Source organism: Tenrec ecaudatus, chromosome 5 (assembly GCF_050624435.1).
Source record: "Tenrec ecaudatus isolate mTenEca1 chromosome 5, mTenEca1.hap1, whole genome shotgun sequence".
Classification (NCBI taxonomy): Eukaryota; Metazoa; Chordata; class Mammalia; order Afrosoricida; family Tenrecidae; genus Tenrec; species Tenrec ecaudatus.
In genome coordinates this window covers 119,738,922-119,758,429 of record NC_134534.1, presented here as the reverse complement: position 1 = coordinate 119,758,429, position 19,508 = coordinate 119,738,922, and the positions used below count along the sequence as shown (strand labels likewise).

The 19,508-nt window shown below is 40.0% G+C and overlaps 1 pseudogene; it reads right to left on the bottom strand.

The window, feature by feature from the left end:
• Window positions 1–18,836: 18,836 nt before the first annotated feature.
• Window positions 18,837–19,307, bottom strand: LOC142448928 (ubiquitin-conjugating enzyme E2 variant 1 pseudogene; annotated as a pseudogene).
• Window positions 19,308–19,508: the final 201 nt, after the last annotated feature.

Here is a 19,508-nt window from a genome sequence, read left to right as displayed (position 1 = left end):
AGGTCCTTTTCCAGGCTTTGGTCCATCCTGATGACTTGTCCAAAGTACTACTTCGGCCTCTGAGGACTATTTTGGCTATACCTCTTCCAAGACAATTTTGTTTGTTCTTTTGGCCACCCACAGTATTTCAATATTCTTTGCCAGCACCATGATTCAAATGCATTGGATCTCCTTTCAAATTCCTTAGTCAATGTCCAAATTTTACATGCATCTGAACGATTGAAAATACTATGGCTCGGCTCAGGTACAACTTACTCCTTAAAATAACATATTTGCCTTTCAACACTTTAAAGAAGTCTTGTGCAGAAAATCTACTCAATGTAGCATGTTATTTGATCTTCTGACTGATACTTCCATAAGAATTGATTGTGGATCCAAACAAGACAAAATCCTTGACAACTTCAATATTTTTGCTCTTACTGTGATGTCGCTTATTAGTCTAGCCATGAGGATTTTGGCCTTCTTTACATTGTTTGTACTACATATTGAAGGTTGCAATATTTAACCTCCCCTAGCAAGTGCTTCTGGTCCTCCTCATTTTCAGCAAGAAATGAAACAACATTTGTTTACCAATGTCACAATTTTACGGAAAAGTAAAGGAAGAGCTGGCTTCAGGAATGCTCAAGACTATGGTCCTGTGTGTTGCTAAGAATTCTTCTCTACATTTTGCTTTTCCCCCAAGACATTGTCCTTCCTACTGCTGTGCTTTCTCAATGAGAGCACACAACGCTCGATTCATCTCCTAAGAGTTCTGGTGTCTCAGAGAAAAGGACCCTTTTTTTTAGATCCAAATTAATTCTATATAAGGAGACTTAAAGGACTTCATGGAAATTTAGTTGAAATATAATAGAATATTGAAAAAAACATGTTTTGAAGGTCCCTGGTAAATCTTATAGAAGAAGGATTGTATTGGGCTCACCTTGGCTCACATGCCTGATGAAACTTTGCAGCTCTGGAAGAGACTGGTCCAGCCAGGAGTAGATTTCTACCCTTGGGGCCAGGGACTTGGATGATTATGAAGAGTGAAGATGGAGTTTTTTCCTAGACATAAGGACAAGAATTGAACAGAGGAAGGAGAAGACAGACACATTCGGTAAGTAGAGAAAAAGAAGGTAGAGTATCCCTACATCACAATTTCATCTTCTTAGAAGACATTTTTAATTTGTTTGGATGTTTATGAGATGGGATAATTTCCAATCTTGCCTCTCAGTGAGGTGGATAACTGAGTCTATTTATCTGACAATACGTTTAAATGAAGTCACTGTGTCAAGGGACTCCATTATCTAGTTCATCTAGCAGGAAACTGTCACACTAAGTCTCATGAGGGGGAAGTTGAAAGCTGCTTTCTTTTGATGCCATTTTTTATCTTCCACAAAAGCTTAGGTTCTATATGGTTTAAAGCACCAGCCAAGGACAAAATTTCAAGGTGGCACTTTCTACTATCGTGAGAAGACAGAGAGATTGAGCAAGTTTTTTTTTTAAAGCTATGCATTAGGTAAATCTGCTGCACAAGACCTCTTTCAGGTATTGAAAAGCAAGGATGTTGCCTTGAGGACTAAGGTGTGCCTGGCCCAAGCCATGGTGTTCTCCATTGCATCATATGCATGCGAAATTTGGACATTTTATAAGGGAGACCAAGAAGAATAGATGCATTGGAATCATGGTGCTGGAGAAGGACATTGAAGCCACTCCAAGGACAAACCTAGCTGTACTGAAGAAGTAAGGTCAGCGTGCTTCTTAGAGGAAAGAATGGCAAGACTTTTCCTATGTATTTTGGACGTTATCAAAAGATAGCAGTCTCTGGAGAAGGACACCCTGCGTGATAAAGGGGAAGGGCACAAAAAAGAAGATGGATTCGCGTATTGGTTGTGTCAATGGACTCAGGCATAGGCACAATTGTGAGGATGGTGCAGGACCATGCCGTATTTCATTTTATTGTGCAAAGGGTCAGTATGGGTCAGAGTGGACTTGCTGGAACCTAACAACAACAGCAATGACAGCAACAACAACAAGTAAGCAGTGAACCAGAATTTTAACCTAGACAATTATGTTCCTGAGTTAATCCTATTAACCATTGCTCAGCACTGTCTCTTCGCAGACATTAGGCAATAAAACACACGAGGCCATGCCAGGAGGATGGGGACAAACACAGGCAATGTTAATCTTCCTTCCCTGAAGGTGTTTCCTCATCAGCTGCGAAACTACATTTCCCATGCTCTTCAGTTGCTTATAAATTGCAAACTGCTTTCTGATAGCCTGGTTTCTTTGGAACTCATACATATCTGATCATAAAAGCTAAACTAAACATCTTGACTTTCAATTTATAGACATGATTTGGAGTCTATTTCTCTAGTCGCAGCCTCAATAAGAGGCTTTCTATAAAGAAGGATTAGATTTGAAGTGAAGCAGTTGTTTATGTGTGTTTGTATCTGTCTAGTTCATTCGGATCCTCTCTTTGCAAATATTTAGGTGTCAGCCTGCCCCTTCAGCAATGTGACCTCCTCACCTGCGTTGCGCTATCCCCATGGGAACCATGCTGATTTGTCTGATGAAGATTGATTTCATCCTCAATGAATATGCAAACCACCTGCAGTGCCCTTTGACAGCAGATTGATTTTAAGGAAGTCCCAAAGAGCATGTGCACTGGCAAGGCAAGACATCTTGTTGCCGTTTTCTGAAACACTTATGGAGTTCGTGGGGGAACATAACTTGAGAAGATTTTAACATTGACCTTTAGGTGATGGTTAACCTGAGGAACCTAGTTGGAATGAAAACAAAACAAAACAAAAACACCTGATGAATTTAGTGAAAAATGTTATAGAAGCACCTGTAATATTTTATTGCCTAAATGAATATTTTATTAGGCTCAACTGCATATTTTTTGTTGCTAAATTTTTAAACCTTCTAACTAACCACACGAAATCCCATGAAACACAAAACTCTCATATTTTATTATTCATGAATCTCCACTGATTGATTGGATATATTCACGGAGGCTGGGCTCTGCCACGGATGAGTCTGCTCCACAGGATTCTCGCCTTCCTTCTGGAACCAGCAGGCTAACTTGACTGGACATGACCTCCTCATAAGCATGGCAGAGGATCTAGATAGCAAGACCAACTCTTTAAGTACTTATCAACCATTGCTTTATGTCTACTATCTTCCCACTGCCCAAAGCAAGTCGCATACCAAGCCTACTGGGAAGGCAGGTGAGTGTGCCCTTCCCCTGTATGAGGTCACCGCAAAATTTCAGAACAAAAACAAAGCATATTGGGAGGGAAGAGCAAAAGATTGGGGTCTGCAATGAAATCGACCATATTTTATTATCCTGTCTCTACTTATCAGATCTATGATCAGTCATTGCAAAAGAGTACGTTTATGTTACCCAATTGCCCAGCCATAGCTTGAATTAATCAATCATCCATAGTGCCAAACACCTATATTATGCTTACTAAATGCCAAGTATTGTTCTGTCTTGAATATATTATTTAATTATCACCTTGTCTTACAAGATAGGGATAGTTGTTATTGCCCCCTTGCTCAAGAAGAAATAAATATGCAGATTTCTTCAGTAAGTTGCTTAGCTACTAATTAGCAGAATAGTGATTAAAACATGGTTAGTCTAATTCCAACACTTTTTCACCTAACCACAATATTTATCTTTAGAGATACACATTTACAAAATAGTAATGGAGTGGAAGTTATCGGAATTCCAGGGCAGGCCAAAGACATGCATTAACTTGGTTTAAGAAAGAGCAATAAACATGTTGCAAATGTTAGTAAGTAGAGTGAGAAATAGGCGAACTAGAAGAGATACAGGGCAAAGTGAAGCACACAGAGCTGAGATGAATAGAAGGAGAGTCGAGGGAGAATGCCTAGTGAAGTGTGTGCCCTCACAGTTGCCAATGTTCTTCTCCTCCATTAACGTCTTCTAGTACATGAATAATGAAAGCATGCCAGCAGGTCTTCACTTCTTACAAAGCGTATTATCTATAGTTTTTGTTAGGCTTGGCCTTAAGTATGATAGAATGAAAAGTTGTCTGGGCTTGTCGATTTGTTGCCTCGGATCCAGCTTCACAATGGTCTTGCTGGGGCTACTATTGCCCTTAAGGAAGTCGGTCTCATTAAGACTGTTCCTCTTTTGCGCTGACCCTTTCCCAGCAGGATGTTCTCCTCCAGGGACTGGTTCCTTCTCTGACATGTCCAAAGTATGTGAGATGAAATCTTGTCATCCTTGCCTCTAAGGCTCATCTGGCTTTACTTCTTCAAAGATCTATTTATTCCTTTAGCAGTCCAGGGTACTTCCAATATTCTTCTCCAGCACCATACTTGAAATGCATCAATTATTCTTCACTATACCTTATTCACTTACCAACTCTCACATGCATAGAAAGTGAATGGAAATGCCATGGCTTGAGTCAGGCATGCCTCACTTACTCAAAGTAATATGCTTAAACATTCAACACTGCAAAGGGCAGCAGATTTACTCAATCATTTGGTCTCTGGACTGCTGTTTCTTTGAGCACTGACTGTGGATCCAAGCAAGACAAAATCCTTGACAACTTCAATTTTTTCACAGTCATGAGAATTTTGATTTGTTTACATTGAGTTGTAATCAGTCCCGAAGGTGGCAATCATTGATCTTCATCAGCAAGTGCTTCAGGTCCTCCCCCCTTCAGCAAGCAAGTTTGTGTCATATGCAGATCACAGATTTTTAATGTCTTCCTCCAAACCTGATATCTTCTTCTTCTTCATGTAATCTAGACTCTGATTATTTGCACAGCATACAGGTTGAACAAGTATAGTGAGATGATATAACTCTTATGCACACCTTTTAAAAATTTTTGAACCATGAATTATTCCCTTATTCAGTTCTTACAACTGCCTTCTGATCTATGGACAAGTTTCTCTGTGAGCACAATCAAGTGTTCTGAAATTTCCGTTCTTCTCAAGGTTATCCGCAGGTTGTTATGCTCTGCACAGACCAATGCCTTGACATAGTCAATAAAACACAAGTAAACGTCTTTCTTATATTCTCTGTTTGCTTTCAGCTGATATCTGACATCAGTGATGATATTCTTTATTCCATGTCCTCTTGAGAGTCTGGTCTGAGCTTCTGGGCAGCTCCCTATCACTGTACTGCTTCAACCATTGTTGGATGATCTTCAGCAAAATTTTACTTGCATGTAATATCAATGATGTTAGTTTATAATTTGAGCTTTTGGGGGCATCTTTCTTAGGCATAGGCACAAATATGGATCATTTCCAGTCAGTTGGCCAAGTAGCTGTTTTCCAAATTCCTGGAATAGAAGAGTGGGCGATTCTAGTGTTTCATCAACTTATAGAAATATTTCCATTTGTATTCTATAAATTTCTGGAGCCTTATTTTTGGCTAGTGCTTTCAGTGAAACTTGAACTTCTTTCTCAGTACCATTGGTTCTTACTCATATGCTCTCTTTTCAAATGGTGGACTGTCGCCTAGTTCCTTTTGATACAGTGATTCTGCGTAATCTTTCCATCGTTTTTGTCTGCTTCCTACAGCATTCAATATTTCCCCCATAGACTCTTTCAATATTGCAACTCAGAGATTGAGGTTGTCTTGAGTTATTTCATTTTAAGATGTGCTGAGCAAGTTCTTCACTTTGGTTTTCAAACTCTTGGTTGTATTGCAAATTTTGTTGTACTTTTTTACTTTGTCTTCTTGAGTTGATCTTTGAAAATTTCTGTTCAGCTCTTTCACTTAATCATTTTTTCCATGTGCATTAGCTACTCTTAAAGCGAGTTCCAGAGTCTTGTCTGCCATCCACATTCATCTCTTCTTTCCTTCTGGCCTTTCATGATCTTTTACTTTCTGCATGAATGAAATTCTTGATGTCATCCCACAGCTCATCAGGTCATCTGACATTAGTCTTTAATGTGTTAAATGGCATTCGAGATTTTTTCAAAATTCAAGTGGGATAGACTCTAGGTCATGTGCTGTGAACTTGTTTTAATTTTCTTCATCTTGAACTTGAACTTACATCTGAGAGATTTATGGTGTTCTCTTATTGGTTCTGGGTCAGTTTTAACTGTTGGTATTGAGCAATTCCATAATCTCTTCCCACAGATGTAATCAATTTGATTTCTGTGTATTCCACCTGGAGAAGTGCATGTGTATCACTGCGTTTTGTAGTGTTGCAAAATTGGTATTTTTGATGTAGAAGTTGGTGGTCTTGCAAAATTCGATCATGCTTTCTCCAGTTTTGTTTCCATAGTTCCCAACTACTGTTCCTTTCTTTTTGCTTCCAAATTTGCATTTCAATCACCAATAATTATCAATGCATCTTGATTGCATGTCAATCAGGTTTGGCCTAAGATGTTGCTAGAAATCTTTATCACTAGCTTTAGTCATTGGTGCATAAGTTTGAAGAATAGTAGTATTGTTTGGGTTTCCTTGAAAGTGGATAGATATAATCCTATCACAGCTTTGTACTGCAAGATAGAACTTGAAATGTCCTTTTGGACACTAAATGCAATTCCAGTGTAATCTCTGGATAGTAAACCATCTGATTTCTGATTCAAAATGGCAAGGCTGCTTCATTTTGTCTCACTAACATCTAGAATTTAAATCTTTATGCATTCCATTTAATTTTAAGATTCATACATTATATATTCCAAGTTATGATTATTAATAGATTTTACCAGTTCTTTCTCCTCATTTTCAATGATGCTTCATCAGCAAGTAAAGGTCCTGAAGACTTTGCTCACACAGGCTTTACTCCATTCATGTTACCTTGAGAAGGCAGCTCTTCCTCAGTCCTATTTTGAGTGCCTTCTGACCTGAGGGGCTCATCTCCAGCAATATCTTTGAAAATGTTCCTCTTCAATTAATGAGGTTTTCAATAACTGACAATATTTGAATGTGATGCCTAAGGTTTTCCATGATGTATTACTCAAAAGTGGACAACCTATTCTTTTTTTGTAGTTTATATTTTTTCCTTCTTTTGTATACTCATTTTAAAAATATCATATTTATAGGGGGCTCATACAACTCATCACAATCCATCCATCCATCCATCCATCCATCCATCCATCCATCCATCCATCTATCCATCCATCCATCCATCCATCTATCCATTGTGTCAAGTACATTTGTACGTCTGTTGCCATCATCATTCTCAAAACATTTGCTTTCTATTTGAGCCCTTGATACCAGCTCCTCATTTTTCCCCTCCCTTCCTGGGTCCCCCTCCCTCATGATGTTTGGCTGTTCACTTTCAGTGACTCTGTTAGTATTTGAAATACCAATGACATAGCTTCCAACATCACAGCAAAACACAGCCACCATAGTATGACAAAATGACATGCAAGTGGTGGATTGCCTTAATACTGAGGTACAATTCAAATGGAAGATTGTAATCTCTGATCTTCATCAGTACGTACTTCCAGTTCTCTTAGCTTCAGCAAACAAGGTTGTGTCATTTGCATATCACAGATTACCAATGAGATTTTCTCCATTTTTGCTGCTGCGCTCCTTCATCTCTTTCCACAGATGTAGTCAGCCTGATTCCTGTACATTCCACCTTGAGAAGGTCACAAGCATGGTTGTTATCTCTGTTGCTGAAAAAGCTATTTGCAATGAGAAATCAGTGGCATTGAAAAATTCTATCATGTGATCTCTTTTGTTATTTCTATCACAAAGGCCACACGTTTCCAATTATGGGTCCTTCTTCTTTGTTCCCAACGTGCACATTTTAAGCACCGATAACTTCATTGTGGGGTTTATCAATTTCAGACTATAAAAATTTGGTAAAAATCTTCAATTTCTTAGTCTCTGATGGTTGTTGGTCAGTAAATTTGAATAATAGTCATATTAATTGGTCTTTCTCATAAACACAGATATTATGCTATTATATAATAACATTGTACTTCAGGATAGTGCAATGTTCTATACTGAAATGTTATATTGGACTATGAATATGGTGGCATTCCTCTTTAATTTTTCATATCTGATATGATAGACTATAGAAATATGGTCTTGTTTTAAAAATAGTCTATAGCAATACATTTAACTTCACCTAGAGCATTATCCATTATGCATTCACTTTATTTTTTTACAACTTATACTTTTTCTAGATTCATATATTATAACTTTCATGTGAAAATTATCAATAGATATTTGCAACTGTCTCTTCTCATTTTGGGTTGTGCAACATCAGCTGATTAAGGTCCTGAACATTTTACTTCATGAATGGCATTAAAAACTCACTACTGAGTCAATATCAAGTCATAGAAATTCTATAGAACAGAGCAGAATGGCACCATGGGGTTTCCAAGGCTCTAAAACATGATGGGCGTGGACTGCATCATCTTTCCTTTTCTAAAGCTCCTCCCCAATTGTACTTAGAGTGCTTTTCAAGCTGTGGGGCTCACCTTTCTGTAGTACATCAGATAATGTCATAGGGTTTTAGTAGCTAATCCTTCAAAAATAAATGGCCTGTTTCTTCTTCCTGGTCCATCTTCTGTGGAAACTCCTTTGACCCCTGCTCACCATGCATGAATGTGCTAGTATTTGCAATTCTGGTTGCATATTTTCCAGCATCACAGCAACACACCAGCAACACAGGAAGACACACTGATAGCTGATATCCTTAGAACAATGCTTTCAAACCATTGATCCAAACCCAGGGTTGGTAAACATCTTCCTAAAGAGCCAGAGAGTATTTTATGATTATTTACCTTTGGGGGTCACATGGTTTTTGTTGAAATTTCTCAGCTGTTTTAATTTTAAAGCAGCTATAAACAATACCTACAGAAGTCCATGCATCTATTGTAAAATAACTTTATTTCTGGTACAGCATTTGATTTCACATAATTTTCCCTTTTTGCCCCATATTATTCTCTCCTAGTTTAAAATTTTTTTTAATTTCCTCCTTTTTTATTTTATAATCATTTTATTAGGGGCTCATACAACTCTTATCACAATCCATACATAGATCAATTGTGTAAAGCATATTTGTACATTCATTGCCCTCATCATTCTCAAAACCTTTGCTCTCCATTTAAGCTCCTGGCATCAGCTACTCATTTTCCCCCTCCCTCCCTGCTTCTCCCTCTCTCATGAACCCTTGGTAATTTATAAATTATTATTATTTTGTCATATCTTGCCTTGTCCGATGTCTCCCTTCACCCACTTTTCTGTTGTCCGTCCCCCAGGGAGGAGGTCACACGTAGATCCTTGTAATTGGTTCCCCCTTTCCAACCCACTCACACCACTGGTCCTGAATGGATTCTCTGTATTTCCAGTTCCTATCGGTACCAGTGTACATCCTCTGGTGTAGACAGACTTGCAAGAGAGAATTCAGATCATGATAGTGGGGGTGGCAGGGGGGGGGGATGCACAGGAAGTATTTAGGAACTAGAGGAAAGTTGTATTTTTCATCATTGCTACATCGCACCCTGTCTGGCTTGTCTCCTCCCCGAGACCCCTCTGCCAGGGGATCTTCAGTGGCCTACAAATGGGCTGTCTCCACTCTGCTCTCCCCACCTCATTCACTATGGTCAAATTTTTTGTTCTGATGATACTTGATACTTGATCCCTTTGACACCCCATGATCGCACAGGCTGGTGTGCTTCTTCCATGTTGGCTTTGTTGCTTCTGAGCTAAATGGCCGCTTGTTCACCTTCAAGCCTTTAAAACCCCAGATGCTATATCTTTTGATAGCCAGGCACCGTCAGCTTTCTTCACCACATTTGCTTATTCACCCGCTTTGTCTTCAGCGGTTGTGTCAGGAAGGTGAGCATCATAGAATGCCAATTTAATAGAAGAAAGTATCCTTGAATTGAGGGAATTCTTGAGTGGAGGCCCAATGTCCTTCGGCTACCTTAATACTAAACCTATAAATATATGCACATAAAAATTTTAAAAATATGCACATGGATCTATTTCCCTATCCTCATACATAAATATATTTGCATATGTACATATCTTTATATAGACCTCTATAAATGCTCTTTGCTTCCCAGCTCTTTTCTTGACCTTCCTCCTGTCCCACTATCAAGTTCAGTCCCCACCAAGGTTTCAACAATTCCTCTTGGTTACATTAACCTTGATTATGCCCTACCTGGCTTCCCACACCCTCCTCACCACCAATTTGGATCACTTGTTTTTCCCTTGTCCCTGGGAACACCACTTCCTGTTCCCACCTCCCCATCTCCCATGTCCCACTGGAACTATCGGTCCCATTGTTTTCTCCTCCAGATTATTCATCCAGCCTATCTTATTTAGACAGATCTGCAGTCTCTCCTAATTTTTTCCAATCTTAAAATTATAGAAAGCCTTATGTGCCACACAGAAGCAAATGGTAAGATGAATTTGACATGTGGGCTATAGTTTTCTAGTTCCTATTTAGACCTTTCAATTGTCTCATATCTAAGTGAAAGCTGGATAATGAATAAAGAAAACTGAAGAAGAACTGATGCATTGTAATTATGCTGCCGATGAAGAATATTGAAAGAACCACGGGCTGTCAGAAAATCAAGCATATCTGTTCTGAAGGAACAACTAGATTGCCACAGAGCTCTTTGGAGTTGAGGATGGCGAGACTTAGTCTCAGTCTTCATGCTTTGAACATGCCATCAGAACAGGCCAGTTCCTGGAAAAGAACACCATTCTTGGTAAAGAAGAGTGTCCGTGAAAAAGGAAGATGCTCAGTGAGATGCATTGACACAGCGGATGCAGCAACGGGCTCAGCCCTAACAATTATAAGGATGGTGCGGGACCAGGCAGCATTTTGTTCAGTGGTTCCCTGTTGTTGTTAGGTACCATCAAGTTGGTTCCAACACATAGCAACCCTATGTCCAAAAGAAGGTAACACGGTCAGGTCCTGTGCTGTGCTCACAGTTGTTCTTCTGTTTGGGTCCATCAAGGCAGCCATTGTGTCAGTACCGCTTGCTGGTGGTCTTCCTTCCTTTTGCTGCTCCAATACTTCACCAAGCATGGTGTCCTTCTCCAGGGACTGCTCTCTCTGACACCATGTCCAAAGTATATGTGATGTGTTATATAGAGGGTCAATAGAAGTTAGAATTAATTCAATGGCACCTAACAACAACAATGTAGAACTTCAGCAAGAAACTCTAGTTAAGAGTTTTGCTGAAATGTGTTTATAAGAAACAAGGGTAACCTCACATATACCAAGTTGGTGTGTAGTGTAGGAAATGTGATTTCAGCATTTGTGGTATTTTCTAGCTCTGAACATCCTCAATACCAACTTATAGATATTTGATGTTATTTCCTATAGTAAGAAGATCTAAAAGCAAATCTGCAGGTGTGAGTGGCTGGGGGGGAAACAGCTGAGCTCCTTTCGCTGCCTCACTTGAGTCAAGCCTAGTGGAAAATCAGTGGAAACTTTGAACAGTGTTCTGAAACTGCCATGCCAACTTTCCATTTGCTGTACCAATGAGCAAATGGAGCAAGCTTTAGGTGAACAAAATCTAACCAACTCCTGGCAGTTATATCAAAGTTTCTTAACAAGTGCTGGAGCTCCTCATTTGGAATCAATAAAGTGTTTTAGGCTGGGTACTTTTGAGAAACAAATCCATAGAAACTCATATGCATAAGAGAGAGTTTTATATAAAGGGTGAGCGCACATCAAGAAAACATCCCAACCCAGTTCTGCCCAAGCCCACAAGTTCAACATTAACCCAAATGTCCAACACCAATCCACAAAGCCCTCCTCCATCTCACAAAACACATGCAGTGATGCCGACTGCAGAAGGAAAGCTGAATCAGCGAACTTGTAAGCATCTCAGCGCTGGCAGGAGTTTCTACAATGCTGCTCCAGCACCCAGGGCTGCATCTGGGTAGGTCCATGCTGCTTCTCCTCGGGGATGTCTTGCAGGAAGTGAGCTTTGCCAGCTGAAGCAGGGGACTGGCTAAGGCAGCTGCACCCTGGTCTGACCATCAGAAAGCAAGAGACCCGAGAACTGGAAAGGGGAGGCTCACGGAGCCACTTTATCTCTCCGCCCTTCAATTAACCCCACATGTGTTTATTGGCCAGGTTGTGCCACAATAAACTTTAACTAACTCATAAAGCATGGAAAAGCAATCAGGAAACTCCTCAAGGGATTTAGAAGACTTCCAGGTATAATTAGCTTCAAAGCAATTAAGAGTTGACTTATTTTTTTATTATTAATAGTAACACTCGAATCTCCTTTGTGGCTGATGATGTTAAAAGCTAATTTATTTGGGTTGCATTTTTAATACATGGGATTTACTTTTTTTAAAAGCCATTTTCAGAAATAAATAAATACATAAAAGAAGAGACAGCTTCTAGCTCTGTGGTCAAATCAAATTGAGGTGAATGCCTAGTTAACCAAAAACGTCAAGCCATGGGTGAAGGGAGACGTTGGATAGTGTAAGATATGACAAAATATTATTTATAAATTATCACAGGTTCATGAGGGAGTGGAGAGCGGGAGAGGGAGGGGGAAAATGAGGAGCTGATACCAAGGGCTCAAGTATAAGGCCAATGTTTTGAGAATGATGATGGCAGCCAAGGTGCAAATGTGCTTGACACATGGATAGAAGTATGGGTTGTGATAAGAGTTGTACAAGCCCTCAATAAAATGATTTAAAAAAATAGTCAAGCTATCTGTCTATTGACGTAGCCTTAAAATAAATCATGGAACAAACAGATGGAAGAAATTCACACACTCCTGAGTTTCACTTCCTTCTTACCTTCTACAGAAACATCTCCCAGTCCACTCACACCAATGACTCAATAGACTACAGTGCTTTCCTGTTTTCCTTTTCCCTGTCTGAGTTGTTGTTGTTGCTAGGTCCCATCAAGATCCATAGTCACTCTGGACAATGGAAGGAAACACTGTCCGTGCTGCCCCGCCCTCCCCATTGCTGCTGTTTTTGTTGCGGCCACCGTGTCAATCAGACTCATGAAACCTTTGCCTCCTTTGTTGGTGGCCTTGTTCTATGTCAACTGTGATATCCTTTTCAAGGCCTGGTCTTTCCTGACAATATGTCTAAAGTACACTAGGCCAAGTTTCACCATCCTTGCTTCTAAGGAGCATTCTGGCTGTTCCTCTTCCAGTATAGATTTATTTGTTTTTTGGGCATTCCATACTTTCTTAATGCATTCATTCTTGTTTTTCAACTTCCAGCTTTCACATGCATATGAGGAGATTGAAAGTATCATGGCCTGAGGCAGGTGCACCTTAGTCCTCAAAGTGACATACCTACTCTTCAGCACTTTAAAGAGATCTCGAGCAGCAGATGTGCCGAATTCAAGGTATCGTTTTATTTCTTGAACGCTGTTTCCATGAGCATAGATTGTGGATCTGGTAAAATGAAATCCTTGCAAATATTGATCTTTTCTCCATTTATCATGATGCTACCTATTGGTCCAGTTGCCTGTGCATACTTTTAAATAAGACATCTTCTATAATATCTGCTGACAACAGATAATGAGACATGGTAAGTTATGATGAATTTGTAACTCCTGCTGCCCCATACCTTTGTCTGTAGCAACATTACTTTATCAGGAGATCTGGCTTAATGAAAATATTATTTGAGTGATGATACAGCAAAGTGGTAAGAGAAAATAAAAGTGCATAGCTTAAACTCTTTCTCTGTTGGATGTCAGCAGTTACACTGACTAATTGTATTTCTGCACATTCTAATTCTTCTTTAAAGTGCTAAAAAAAAAAATCTTCATTCATGGTTTCCCCTGAAGCTGTCATTTGGTCTCAGTGGGTGGCGAGGAAGCCAAGCACTAGGCATCTGTGCCACAGAGGCTCAGCCAGTCTTTGATCAGGCTTGCAGCCCAGACAGGAAAAAATATGCTCATTGCTTTGCTGTCATTGTGAATTGTTCATTAGTTTTAATTATTTTCTAAGATCTAGAGGGAGCCATCAAAAATATTAATCATGAATGGAAGGCAAAAGCAGCCTTCTGTGGTGATAAAATCACAAAGTTTTAAATTATGAACTTTTAAAATGATTTACACTCAAATGAGCTGAAGGGGGCCTATGGTACTTTATCATTTATTTAAAAAGCACGGGGGTTATGACAATTTAGTTTGCTGTAAAAGAAAATAAATTGCCTTTATTTTGTGTTTTAAAAACAATATTGTGAGTATGGGGGAGGTTTGTGGGGAGGGGGGAGTTCTTTCCCTGGTGGGAAACTAGAGAAATAGCATCCCATTGTTAGGAGAGATTTTAAAGATCACACCCATTGTATGATGTTGGTTTTTTCTTTACCCATTCCCAGCAGACAGAGGGGATCTGAGTTATATTTTGAGAACATCATATTCCACTCTGAAATTGTTTAGGAGTTCAGATCTCTGTCTCTGTACAACTTTAAACACTCAATTTATGAGCCTACTTCTAGATTTCATAAAATAATCTCCGTATTTTAATATGGTAACCCTTCAAGAATTAAAGGAGCTTTGAGTCTCTAAATCTTAGGAAGGGTTTCAGAGGGCTAGTTCTGCAGTCAATTAACTCCGATACAGTTCAGGTTCTACCACTTACTTGATTTGAGACCATGATTGCTTTTCAGTCATTGTAAGACGCAAACTCCTCCTCATGAAATACCAGGGGAAATAATTATGGGTGCTTCTGGGTAAGGCTCCCTGGTGGCTCTGTGGGTTAAGCATTGGACTGCCAAGTAAAGCATTGGTGATTTGAACTCACTATAAGCTCCATGAAATAAAGATGAGGCAGTCTGCTGTGTAAAGATTTACAGCTGTTCTCTCTTTTATAGCTAGCTATGTGTCATCATACATCCACTTACAATACGTCTTACTGATAGGCTGGTTGTCAAAAGATGTGTGTCTACAGTGCTTACCAGAATATCTGCCAGATGACAAATGGTAGTTATAATACTAATATTGTGATTTTCACTATGTATCTGATGGGAAAAAAATCCAGTGTATCCTCATATGACATGGTTTGACACGTCTCACATTAGGGATGGTTAACTTGTGGTAACTTATCCTAGTTTTAAAACGTGAAATCCTAGTTCTATGTACTGGGACCTCCTCAGTCACAGGTAAATCAAGATGGTTAGTCATTCTTCTCAGTATCATGGTTCCTACCATCAAATCCGACCTTATCCTCCCCTCAACAAAGCCCCTTTGAGATGACCCTGGAAAGTCATGTAGTCAGTGTCAAGAGATATGTCTGTGGATACTTGTTGAACCTACTCTTTGACCTTATCTCTGAGCAGGTACTAATGTAAAGGTATTTCCTGGTGCTTTTGATGCTGTGCCCTTAATATCTTCAGACTTAGACTCCCTATACATCAACTTTGAGAGCCTTATTAGAAATCTTCATATCAACTCCCTCACTGATCTGTCTACCTCTTCCAGTTGCTGATGTTCCCTATGTAACTGATATATATATATCTGTCTATCTATCTATCTATCTATCTATCTATATATATATATATCCACCCTGAATTATTACGGTTGATAAAACACTGAATCCAGCCAGAATTGGGCTTGGAAATTACTGAAAATTTATTCATCTGCATGGTGAGGGATTGGCTTTTAAACTACTTATAAGTGCTCTTAATTTGTACTTTTAAAAATGGTGTTGTATCATAACTCCTTGTCAAACATCAGGTGAAGAGATGGAAATTATCAAGATATCAGTGGAAACCTAAAGTTGATTCCTATGAGGTAGAGGTCAGACATACCTCCACCCTCCAACCTTCGGCCAGTTCTGACACCAGCCATTCCTCCCATGGCACTACCCACTTCTCTGCTTGCTTTTGATCATTTGTTGCTATGGCCACGTGCACCGGATCAATGGTCCTCATGATTGTGAGTTTATCAGAGAACTAACAGCTAAAACCCGGGATCAAGATCAACAGGCTTCAACTCAAGATCAGGATTAAAGCGTATAGGCAAAATCTAAAATTCTCCCCCAAACAGGGAGCACAGGATGGTAAATATTTATCACTCAACTTCTTTTTTTTATTTCTTTTAACCCACACATCTTCCTGCCCCTGAGCCTTTGATCATTTCTCTGCCATAATGTTCCCTTTCCATCCCTTTGACTATGTGGCTACTCCCTGCCATTTATGTGCTGGCTCAGAGTTCTTCCCTAACCACTGTGCTAAGAATTGCCCTCTGAGGCTCTGTCTTATAGCACCTAATTCTTATTTTCATATTTGCCTAGCTTGCTTAATTTTCCCCCAAGTACCAGAAGTGATGAGAAGAAAGTTACCCTGTTTGCTTTTACTGACATCAAGAATTCCATGCATAAATCCATATCTGTCTTATAATTGCGCTTAATAACTATTTGTTAAACGAATGAACTCCCAAACCTATCTTAAAAAACACAATGTACCTCAAGGTAAAAATCCCAGGTTGCGTGTCAGGTGAATATTTGAGGGTATGGGCTAGGGCTATGAGCCCTGTATGATCTCACTTATATGTTCCCTGCTTTTTTGCTGGATGTGGATACTGAAGTTTGCTCATCTGATCTAAGGTTCTTTTGACTTGAGCCATAAGTCTGCTGTATTGCTTTTTAACTAATCCTAGGAATGTCACACACCCGCCATCTGATCTGATGCCTTAAGATTTATTCATATTTGGAGAGCCATCAGCCTGCTGATCTTGGGTTCACCAGTCCCTGCAGCTATGTGAGTCAGAAGAAGCCTCCGGCCTGACATTAGACTCATGGACTTGAGTCTTGACCTTGCTATCCTCTATAACTGTGCAAGCAATTTCCTGGAAATAAATCTCTCTAAATATGTATACATACAAGCTTTCGTGGCCTTGCTTCTCTACATAACCCAATTTAAGACAAGCCCTAATACATTCACTGACATTATGGATACAACTTTGCGAGACTAAGTGCACGTTGCAGTTATGTGAGAGAGAAGGAACTTCTAGCTAATGAAAGTATGTACAAGTGGAACCACACAGGCTGTTGGTGAGAGAATTAAAACAGATCCTCAATTAGTTCAGAGTCATTGAAGGAGCTTGACCCCAAGTACTTCTCATATGTCCTTTGAGTCCTCACAACCCTGGGACTAGGTTTGACTACATTCCAGGATAGCTTCGGTAAACATTGGTCTACGTAGGACATAAGTGTGTGTAGGCAGGTAGGTTGGTAGTTAGACAGGTGATAGGAGGCACATCTCTGGTCTGTTTGATTTCCTCTTGTGAGGCCATTTCCCAGTCCTTTCCCCCCGTGAATGTGGAGCTGGTGGAGCTCTCTCCTTCTAGCTCTAGGTTTGGCCACGTGCCTCAAGCCTGGCTAACATATAACTGTATTCCTTTGACTAGTGGCTGGTTGAGGAAATGCCAATGCGGGGACCCTTTTACCTTCTCGTTGTGCCATCAGAAATATGCCCTGCTTCTTTGGAATCATGGAACAATGTAAGTTTGAGCCACCTTGTCTGTGCATGGAGAGAGCCCAAATGAGCATAAAACCCAACAGGCAGAATCCAAAGATGGAGCGACACGGGCATTGTTTAGTACTTGGATGCAGCTATACTTGAACCTAACACGTGGGTTTTCTACTTATGTGAACACCATTTTTCATTTGAGGTAGAGTCTGTCTTTTGCACCTGAAAGAGTGCTGAGGACTGTCCATGTCCCTAAGAGACTCCTCCCTGAATCATCCTGCTGTGCTGTTACATTTCTGCCAACACTCTGTTCCAAGGCAGGAGGAAACCCTCACAACCCTGCACTGGAGCTACTGCGACTCTCTATCTACAGACTAGAGCAAAGGTAGTGGAACAAATTCCTTACATGTCGATGTCATTTTCTTCTAAAGAGGTCAGTGAACCTAATGTAGATTTGGTTTTTTCCCTTCACTCTAAACTTGTAAGGAAGGAAGAAAACCAAAATCTCAAGTTGTCGGACCCTGGGAAGCTACATCAGCTGTCAGTTTTTCAAAATCAGGAGAGCAGGGGGTGGTGGGTAAAGAAGTTTCAGGTGCAGCGTTCGATGAGACTGTCAGATAAAACATGAGATCATCAGCATCCTGACTGCATAATGTTGAGAAACAGACTCTTGGTACCGGATCTTATCATCTGCTTCTGCAACCAGAATCTGAGAAAGCATATTCTGGGGCATACCATCACCCTTCGGGGCCCCTCGGAGTGGCACAGCATTATCACGCTCACGCTTCCCGGCAGGTCTTCTGTCTGAAAGGAGCACGAGATGAGCTGGAACAGCTTGAAAAGAGCCACTTGCTTTATTTTACTACCAGCTTCTTTAGGGGAATAATATTGTCGTGTTACCAGAAACTTTGGGGCATAAGTCAGTACAATGTACCCAAGAGGTAAGCTGTGAATTACAGATGCCTTCATATTTTCCCAAAGCAAATCTGGCTCTGAGAAAAGGGAATGCATGTGGCCAGAACTTGCCAATCAATAGATCAAAATATTTTCTTATTAATGGATTATATTCAGATGATAACCTACATTTTGCCCTTCAGAATGATGTCACTTAAAACATGAGCCAATAAGCAGCCATGGGATGTGTGACATCCTTTGTGTGTACCACACTAATTAGCCCCTTCTCATCACGCACTGTGTGCACAGTTAAGAAACACAGACCATTTAGGAAAGTATAAATTAGACATAACTCGGACCTCAAGTTTTAAAGCTACTCATTGGATGTCCATGGAAGACATCAAGGAAATACTTCAAAGGAACATTTAATCAACTGCTAATTTTTTTTTTTTAGTATCATGTACAGTGTCTTAAGATAACTTGCCCTTGAATGGGAGCTTCCTGTCCAGTACTTTGAGGTCTACAAGACGTTATCTAAAAAATGTACTACTGTGGAAAATGAAGACTGCTTAAATTGAATGGGGGAGGGGAGGGCCTGTGGTTTCTCTTGGTGATTAATTGCTGTAACACTGTCCTTCGGCGGCTGAGGGAGCTTCATGTTTTCTTTAGACATCATTAGGCGCCGGAGCTCTTGCAGGACAACTTTGATGCTGTAGGAATTTTGCCATTTTGCTAGCACTGATATGGCTCTGGGGTCCACCACTCCATTAGAACTATTAACTCCATTCATATTAATTTTTGTTACAAATCTTACAAAGGGGGGTGCTTCTGGGTATTTAGGTCCACATTCTATTTTAAGGCTGTATATCCGGTTTTCGTAAATTGTTCTTGGAGGCCCAATTACCATCCCTGTCCATCTGGTCAGTGTCATGTCTTCGTCATCTTCTAGACCCCAGCTAACTGTGCCATCTCCTACTCCTTTCTGGCCTTCTTCAAGTTCTTCCAACAGTCGGAAATTGCGAGGGACTTTTACTCCCAAGCCCGTGGTGGCTGCCATCTTGCGTTCTCAACTGCTAATTTTTGTAACAAATAGCATAATAACTGCAAAGAGTGAGAAAGGTAGATAGAATTAATCACAGAAAAATATGACAGAAACAGTTGAGTTTATGGTGTGGTTCTCAAGAAGGTAAGGCATATTTTCTAGAAGGTAAGGTATGAATTTGGGAATATTGGAGGAATCACATTTTTAATTAGTGGT